The sequence below is a fragment of the Belonocnema kinseyi genome, chromosome 6 (genome assembly GCF_010883055.1).
Source record: "Belonocnema kinseyi isolate 2016_QV_RU_SX_M_011 chromosome 6, B_treatae_v1, whole genome shotgun sequence".
Taxonomy (NCBI): Eukaryota; Metazoa; Arthropoda; class Insecta; order Hymenoptera; family Cynipidae; genus Belonocnema; species Belonocnema kinseyi.
The window spans coordinates 7,826,386-7,836,027 of record NC_046662.1 but is presented as its reverse complement, the minus strand read 5'-3'; the positions used below and the strand labels follow the sequence as shown (position 1 = coordinate 7,836,027).

General features: G+C 27.1%; 1 protein-coding gene across 7 annotated transcripts in view; it reads left to right on the top strand.

Moving 5' to 3' along the window:
• The first annotated feature begins 3,982 nt into the window (after nt 1–3,982).
• Nucleotides 3,983–9,642, top strand: part of LOC117174235 (leucine-rich repeat flightless-interacting protein 2) — a 45,276-nt gene continuing 39,616 nt past the window's right edge. For 3 of the 7 annotated variants that reach the window (XM_033363120.1, XM_033363121.1, XM_033363114.1), the window contains exon 1: nt 3,986–4,339. The gene's annotated coding sequence lies outside the window, so the exon portion shown is untranslated. Of the gene's footprint in view, nt 4,340–4,533; nt 4,698–9,642 lie in introns of those variants that run through there. The other 4 variants (XM_033363116.1, XM_033363119.1, XM_033363115.1 and 1 more) reach the window with 3 other exon arrangements.

The following is a 9,642-nucleotide window of genomic DNA, read 5'->3' as shown; positions in this document are numbered from 1 at the left end:
ATGTATATTTTTTAAAAATAAAAACGAGGTAAGTAAGCAAAAAACGAATGATATTTTAGGTGCACTTAAAATTCTATCTATTTTAGGTTATTTGATTTTAAATTCATGAGCATTTTTGCAAATGTGTTCATGTCAATATAATGATATAACCTGCAATTTAAGATCATACTTCCCTCGTGTATACAGACAGAAGTCGTTATTCAATTCTATTTAAGGATAGCTATAATTTTGATTATTTTGAAATGTTCCAAGATTGTAATATTGTGCAATTGTAATATCGAAAATATAGAACCGACAAATATAGTTGTGTGAATCTAATGCGCAATGCGCATGCGTTCGAGCGATTTTAACATCTGAATGTGTTTAAGTTTAACATACAAATATTGTTACCCCTAACATCTCAAAAAGATAGTAGATGTTTGGCATGAATATCTACATGTTAGGTGGTACAATAATACTCTTTGACCATCTACATTTAAACATCCATTTTTCTCCGTAGTTTATGACAAATTTGATTGGTTGATAACCTAAAGACGAATTCGATGTGTCCAATTAATTCAACGATTAATGTAAAACAGGTCTCCGTGAAAATATACCCTATGTCTAACATTGAAGTTTTGAAAAAAGGTAAAAAAAGAAAATTAAATTTATTAGAATGGCAAGCATCAAAAAATAAAAGGGCTAGAGAGATTGTACTAAAAAATACTATTTAAATTATTTTTATAATATAATAAAAATAAAACTTTAAATTAAAATTACACGAACAATTAAGTGTTTTTCTTTCCTTTCTTCTGATGAAAAGACGGGAAATTATATTTGTATTTTTTACAATATGTGCAGGACCAAGTTAGTAAATGATCTAACCTAATTATTTTTATTTTTAATAATTGCAATTTGCTGAATTCAATTTTCAAATTGTTTGTCGACACTCTTAAACGAACACGCGGAGAAGTACTTACAGTACTTACAGTCTTTACAGTACTTACAGTCGATACTTGTAGAGAATTTTATGGCGCATCTTTTTTGTATGGCAATCAAATTTCTACGTCGTTTAGTTTTTATGTTATTTAAGTGAAACTAAATTTTTTACCGGAATAAAATTCAATACCTTTTTGCGTTCAACTCGTCAGATCTTCGTCGAAAAGTGATATTTTTTCTTGAAAATTTAATGTAACATTCTTGAATATACTCTACGACTGATAGAGTGATCGCGAACCATAAAATACATTTTAGGGCCATGTACTGAGTTTTTAAAAATATGTTCTTCGGAATCTTGGATGTATACATACAAACGAAAATGTTGTGTGAGAAAGTTTCTAATTTTGAAAACTTCCAGCGAGAAAAACGTTCCTGGCAATCAAAGAAGTTTTTTCCAAAAGTTTGAGATCTTTAGTCATTAGGAGAAAAAAGTGAGGGCGATGTGAACATTATATGCGGCGTGCTGCGTTCGATTTAGATCGCGAAAACATAGGGCGGCGGTGTAAATTCACTACATAGACATGTTGATTGTTTATATATATTGCTTGTTTAATTTTATCATTAAGAAAGTTTAACTTCACCATCTAAACATAAATTACCCTTATTTCTAGAGGCTTTTGCAACATATCGCTTCCATGTTTCTTAATTTTTTGGCTTTTTCCGCCCACTTGTTGATTGAGCAGTTGGCATATTACTTATTTATATCTTCAGAACGGTAGATACGATGCTTCCTCTAAAGACACTTGCATAATACTGAATTGAAAAGTTTTTAGCAGAAATGTTTGTTGGTAATCAATATTTTTCAAATTCTTTGTTCGTACGAGAGAAACCATCCATTTGTTTACAGTCGTGTGCCGTCGCCCTATGTTTTCTTGATGCGAATCGAACGCAGCACGGCGTACATAATTCTCACATCGTCCTCAAGTTTTTCCTAATATTTTCGTTTGTATGTATGCACCCAAGATTCCGAAGAAAATATTTTTAAAAATTCACTACACGACCCTAAAATGTTTTTTAAAGTTCGTGATCACTCTGACAGGCGTAGATTATGTTCAAGAATGTTACATAAAATTTTCAAGAAAAAATATCACTTTCCGGCGAAGATCTGGCGAGTAGAACGCAAAAAGGTATTGAATTTTATTTCAGTGAAAAATTTAGTTTTCCTCATATAAAATAAAAAATAAAAACAACACAGAAATTTGATTGTCATACAAAAAATATGCACCAAAACAGGGATGTGTAGTTACGCATAACTGGAGGTATTTTACGTAAAGTACCTAGTAAATTACGTACCAAGATGGCGGATCTGTAGAATTGCGTATAACATCACTTTTTTAAATTTTTGGTACGGGCATTCGTAAGATTTCTTTTTCATATGTGAATATTTTAAATTAAAAAATAATAATGTTAAATAAACTGAAATAGAGCAAACACAAATACACTTTGGGCTTCCTTAAATTCCATGGGATGAGAACATTTTAAACGTATCCACGTAATTAAGAAAATTCAAAATCATCAAAATGGAGCGCAATGTTTTATTTTTGCAACATAATATTAAAGAATGTTGCTTGTAAGCGCCTTCAGGGACACAGTTATGTAAACAATTTTGAAATATTCTTACATTTGTTTATTTAAATATTTGTAATTGATACATGTTCGAATATATTTTTTACGAATACCGGTTGAATTATTCTAACCTAAAAAGCCTTCGTAATTTGTGAATATTTTTTACATTTATATCTGTCGTTTGGTTATTATTATTATGAAATATTGATCAATTTATTATTTAATATCTGAAAAGCTGGTCATATATTTTTATACGTCATTTTGGAAAAAAATTGTACCTCCTAAAATATACACTGATAAACCAACTTTATTATAATACACTTATGTACCTATCTGATTTTGTTAATTTATTTAATTTATTTCAAGATATGTTTGCAATGAAAAAAAAGTTATAGAGGTTGTATTTGTGGAGGGGAAAGGGAATCGCAGAACGCAGTCTCATATCCGTCCATCCATCCGCGGGATGGAGAGCGCTCGTGTCGCTCAAAAAACATGGCCACCAGAGTATACACATCAGTATGGTTTTGAATAGAAGTCATAAAAGACAAGGTATTATTAATAATTAAGGACGTAGAAAATGTTGTCACTGCGGTTAGATACTCTATGCGATTTCACGAAAGCTACGCTTTACGCCTTCAAACTAGTGCCTTAACAATAGATCCACATACCATCTCTTGGTTCGTTATACTTAACCTCAAAGCCAACTGGGAAAAGGAAGCTGTTTCTGCTATTTACACTGGAATTTAGGAGTAAATACACGAAATTCTCATTGTTATTACTCAAGCAAAGTGGGGGAGAGTTAGTTGTCACATCCAACCACCTTTCCGAAGGTTTTTCGAAAATTTAACCTCTAAAAAATGACACTTTATTATCGATAAAACATGTATAAAAACTATAATATTTTCGCTTCTCCCGACTGATTATTGTTTTTAATGAAAATCAAAAGTTATTAAAATAAAAATTGCACCTTTATTTGTTTCATTTTTTTTGTAGGAGAGATCGGAAATTCCATTTTCGTGAACAAAATCTTAACCGCAAGGCTTTATATGCTCAAGGTTGAAAATTATGCCAATTTTGCTTTATTTAAAAGCAAAATATCGTCTGAATCTCATATAAAAACATAGCCAAGTGTATACTCCTGACGGCCATATTTTTTAGTTCGCGCAGGGACCACCAGTAGCGCATGCAATTTTAAACTCCCATTATGCGTAATTTAAATCGCGTAAGAAACTAGGCATGTAAAATACCTAGTATTTAGCATAAAAAACTACACAAATTACCTAGGGTATTTTACTTACCCATCTCTGCTCGAAAATCTTATTTTATTATTATGAAAATTCTATTGGGGCTATGAATGAGCCTGAATGTTTATATGCGAGACCTTACCGACGGGGCCATTTTGTCACATTCTAGTTCATAGTGTACCCAGGGGCCCATGTTGGCGTATTCTCAGGTCTCATCAGTTCTGGTTCTCATTCTCAGTTCTGCAGTTTCTGCACTCATTTTTTATCCACATTTATTAGATAATTTGTAGGTGCACAAATTTGTTAAAACTGGTACTGATCGTACTGATATAAGTTCTGTGTTGAGAATAAAATTCGTCTCGAAAAAGCTTGCCCAGTGAGAAAAGTCGCAAAATCTCTTCTGATTTGCAGATGGTCTGCGAGAGGAAGGGAGGAAGTCATCAGATTTCCATCGATTATATTTATAGTGTCTCCGTTTATTTTTACGTTTGGAAGACACCGAAAAAAACTATGCACTCGTCCACCGGTTGAGGAGATACGTATCACCACATGTAAGTCAATGAAATGAGAATATTTAATGAAACACTACGAAACAAATCCGCTACTTCACTGATTGTCTCTTTATATATCATCATGTGGTGGGTGTATGACTCGTGAAATGTGCCGTTTTCGCTGACTTTTTTCCATGTGTGAAGTTGCACGCCCGTACCTATTGCCATCCAACATCAGGTGCAATAATTCAAATCGACAATAAATCTTGTTTGGTTGAGTCACTCTTTATTTGGTATTCAACTCAATACAAGTACCTGTACGAGTCTACCTGTACCTGTACCTGTACCTGTTACAGATGACATGTTATCGACATAATTACTTAATACACCAACATCTCGAGGGATTGTCGATAATTAGGTATTTTGCATTTCAAAATTCTCGGACAATAATAGTTTCCATTTCTTTTTTCAAATGCCTACTGGTGGACTAAATTCGAAACTTTTTCTATGTAACCCACTTTCCATATTAACTCTATCTACACAGTACATGGCTTGTTTCTTTCTTTCTCTACATGATCCTTTATCTATTATTCTAGTAGACAAATTTTACTAAAGTAAATTAGGCACAGATTTCAGTTTTTGTGTGTTAGTTGCTGAAGCGGTGGAGTCTTTTTTCTAGACGGGGGCAGGGTCTTTTAAGATTGAATGACAATAAATAATAATAAATTTGATTGTAAAATTCACATTGCCAAAGATTCCAGAAAGATTTCAAAGGTTTCGCTTAGATTTAAAAGATTTTACAAAAACTTTAATGATTACACAATGATTTAAATAATTTAAGAAACATTGCGAAATATTTCGAAAATATTATAAATATTTTTCACAAATTTCAGAAAGATTTTACAAAAATGTCAATTATTTCTCAAAGATTTTACATATTTCGCAAAGTCTTCGGATAGATTTAAGAGATTTCACTGATTTCCTAAAGTTTATACAAAAATCTCAATAATGTCACAAACGTTACTAAATATTTAAAAAATGTAAACAATATTTCGCAAAAATTTCCAAAGACTTCACAAAGGTTTGAGTGATTTCCTAAAGATTTCGAAAGTTTTCACAAATATTTCAATGATTTATCATAGATTAAGAATATTTTGTAAAGATTTAGAATATATTTGCAAGATGTCATTAAGACTTCAATGATCTTCCAAAGATTCGGATAATTTCACAAATATTACGAAATATTTCAAAAATATATCTTCCCAAAGATTTTAAAAGGATTTTAATGATTTTCTCATGATTTTACAAAGAATTAAATTATTTTACTTGGATTACCAAGATTTTTTATTATTATATTATATTTATTTAATAAATATTTTTAATATTCGTAAAAACTTCAGAAGTTTTCAAACAGATTTCACATAAATTTCAATGATTTCCTAAAGATTCCAGAAAGATTTCAAAGGTTTCGCTTAAATTTAAAAGATTTGACAAAAACTTTAATGATTTTACAGAGATTTCAATAATTTAACAAGCATTGCCAAAAATATTTTTAAAAGATTTCAGACAGATTTAAGAAAAATGTCAATAATTTCTCAAAGATTTTACATATTTCGCAAAGTGTTCGAATAGATTTTGGAAATTTCATAAATACTTTGAATATTTCCCAATGATGTTAATGATTTTCGAAAGTTTTCTCAAATATTTAAATCATCTCACAAAGATTTCGCAAAGATTTGAATTATTTGGATTATTTCGCAAAGATTCTGCATAGATTTAAATAATTTCACAAAGTTTTCCGACAGATTTTAAATATTTCACAAATATTTCAATGATTTATCAAAGATTAAGAATATTGTGTAAAGATTTAGAATATATTTGCAAGATGTCATTAAGACTTCAATGATCTTCCAAAGATTCGGATAATTTCACAAATATTACGAAATATTTCAAAAATATATCTTCCCAAATATTTTAATGATTTTCTCATGATTTTACAAAGAATTAAATTATTTTACTTGGATTAACAAGATTTTTTATTATTATATTATATTTATTTAATAAATATTTTTAATATTCGTAAAAACTTCAGAAGTTTTCAAACAGATTTCACATAAATTTCAATGATTTCTCAAGGATTTCCTAAAGATTCCAGAAAGATTTCAAAGGTTTCGCTTAAATTTAAAAGTTTTGACAAAAACTTTAATGATTTTACAGAGATTTCAATAATTTAACAAGCATTGCCAAAAATATTTTTAAAAGATTTCAGACAGATTTAAGAAAAATGTCAATAATTTCTCAAAGATTTTACATATTTCGCAAAATGTTCGAATAGATTTTGGAAATTTCATAAATACTTTAAATATTTCCCAATGATGTTAATGATTTTCGAAAGTTTTTTCAAATATTTAAATCATCTCACAAAGATTTCGCAAAGATTTGAATTATTTGGATTATTTCGCAAAGATTCTGCATAGATTTGAATAATTTCACAAAGTTTTCAAAGATTTCTGATAGATTACAAATATTTCAATCAATTTGAAAAGATTTCGCAAATATTTCAATTATTTATCAAAGATTAAGAATATTTTGAAAAGATTTAGAATATATCTAAAAGATGTCATTAAGACTTCAACGATTTTCCAAAGATTTCGATAATTTCACAAATATTACAAAATATTTTAAAAATATATCTTCCCAAAGGTTTCAAAAGGATTTCAATGATTTTCTTAAGATTTCACAGAGAATTAAATTATTTTACAAAGATTTCCAAAATTTTTATTATTACATTTTATTATATTTATTAAATAAATATTTTTTATATTTCGTAACAATTTCTGAAGTTTTCAAACACATTCCACAAAAATTTCATTCATTTCCCAAAGATTTCAGATAGATTCAAAAGGTTTCAAACGTCTCTTTAATTGAAAATTTTATTATTTTGTTGAAAATTCGTTTTTATATGAAAATTAATATTTCGAATCGAAAATTTACCTATCCCTATTGAATATTCCACTATATTACTTTACCAATGATTTCTTTGGTTAAAAATTAATTTAAACAAATGAAAATTAATCTTTTTTAGCTGAAAATTTGCCTTTTTTGTTATAAAATTATTAATTACAGTTGAAAAATCGAGTGTTTCGTTGTAACTTAATTGATTTAGTTGACAATTCATCTTTTTTTTAGAAAATTAAATTTCTTCGTTAAAAAAAACTTTCTGGTTGAAAATTAATTTTTTGAAATGACCATTGATATTTTTTAGCTGAAAATTCGTCTTTTTTGTTAGAAAATGATTCATTATGGTTAAAAATTAAACTATTGCAGTTAAAGATTAATTATTATAGTTGAAAATTCATCTCTTTATTTCAAAACTTAGTTTTTGTTTAAAAAACTTATCTCTTTGATTGAAAATTTTAATTTATATTATATTATTTATATTATTTAATTGAAAATTTTACGATGATCTTTTTTAGTTGAAAATTCGAGTACTTCGTTGTAACTTAATTTATTTAGTTGATAATTCATCTTTTTTTTAGAAAATTAAATTTCTTGGTTAAAAAAAACTTTCTGGTTGAAAATTAATTTTTTGAAATGAAAATTGAAATTTTTAAGCTAAAAATTGGTCTTTTTTGTTAGAAAATGATTAATTATGGTTAAAAATTTAACTTTTGCAGTTAAAGATTAATTATTATAGTTGAAAATTCATATCTTTTTTTTTTAATTTTGTTTTTGTTTAAAAAACTTATCTCTTTGATTGAAAATTTTACTATGTATTCCATTTTTCACTGAAGATATATCTTTTTTATTTGAAAATTCGAGTACTTCATTGTAACTTAATTTATTTTGTTGATAATTCATCTTTTTTTTTTGAAAATTAAATTTCTTGGTTAAAAAAAAAATCTTTCTGTTTGAAAATTTAAATCTTCGGTTGAAGGCTGAAATATTTTCTTGAAAAATCACTTTTTTAAAGATTTATCATTCCAGTTAAAAATTAATATCTTTGGTTTACAGTTAATGATTTCAGTAAAAATCGAACTATTTTGTTAAAAATTCGTTTTTTTTTAAAATTAATTTCAATTCTTTGATTGAAAATGATTATTTCTTAGCTAGAAATGTACCTTCTATTTTTCGTTAAAAAGGAATCTTTTTTTGATTAAAATTCAACGATTTGGTTGCAAATTCAGTTTGTTAGGGAAAAGTTTATGTATTTTGTTAAAAAAATTTCTGCTTAGGTGAAAATTAATTTTCTTGGTTGAAAATTAACCTATTCCCGTTTTAGATTCACCATTGTAGTTAAAAAATTTTAATTTAATTAATTAATCTTAAAAAAAATAATATTATTAATATTATTATTATTAAATAGAAGTTAGCCTATTCTATTTATTTTATTTTTTTTATTTATTTTCAGTTGAAAATTGATGTATTTTGTTCCACAAAACTGTTCATTTTTTTGGTAAAAAACTGATATTTTTCAGCTAAAATTTTAGTATTTTGTTGAAAATTTGTCTGCTTTGGTGAAAATTAATTTTGTTAATTGAAAATTGATCTTTTTGATTTAAAATTTACCTATTCCAGTTACAAATTTTGCTATTTTTTTTAAAATTAATTTTGTGTGTGGAAAATTATCTTTTTCAACTGAATATTCGAATGTTCTCTATTTGGTTTAAAATTCATATTTTTAGTTGAAAATTTATGTAATTTTTTGAAAACCACTATTAAATGTTTGGTATAAAATTGATATTTTTAGTTAAAAATTCAAATATTTTGTTAAAAAGTCTGCTATGGTGAAAATTAATTTTCTGGAATGAATATTTTACCTAATGTTTAAAAATTCAACTATTCCCGTTAAGGATTCACCATTTTAGTCGAAAATTAATCTGTTTGGTTTAAAAATTTATCTTGTTTAATAAATTTTAGTTGAAAATTGATCTTTTTAATTGAAAAATAATTTTTTTTTATGAAAATTCTGCTTTTAGTACTGGATTTATACTGATTTAAATCAAACTTGTTTGGATTATTATCACTGTTCTCAGAAAAATATCTTTTATTTAAAATCCAATAGACAAGCTTTGCTCTTTTTTATTTTTTTAACTCAATTTTTACTCTTTTAACGGTGTGAAATTTGGTAAATTTGTAATGCAATATGTTTCTTAAAGTGCCTACAGATTTTAAACATAGATAATTGCTGATTATGATAGGCTATCAATATTAAAAAAAAAGACAAAGGAGATAAGGATTAACCCTTAAACGGCCAAAATGCCACTACCGGTACACTGCTTTTCAACGGCCAATAACTAAGACTATTCGACACTAGAAAAAATTGAGACACATATAATTTTATTGCTTAAGATCTCCTCTTT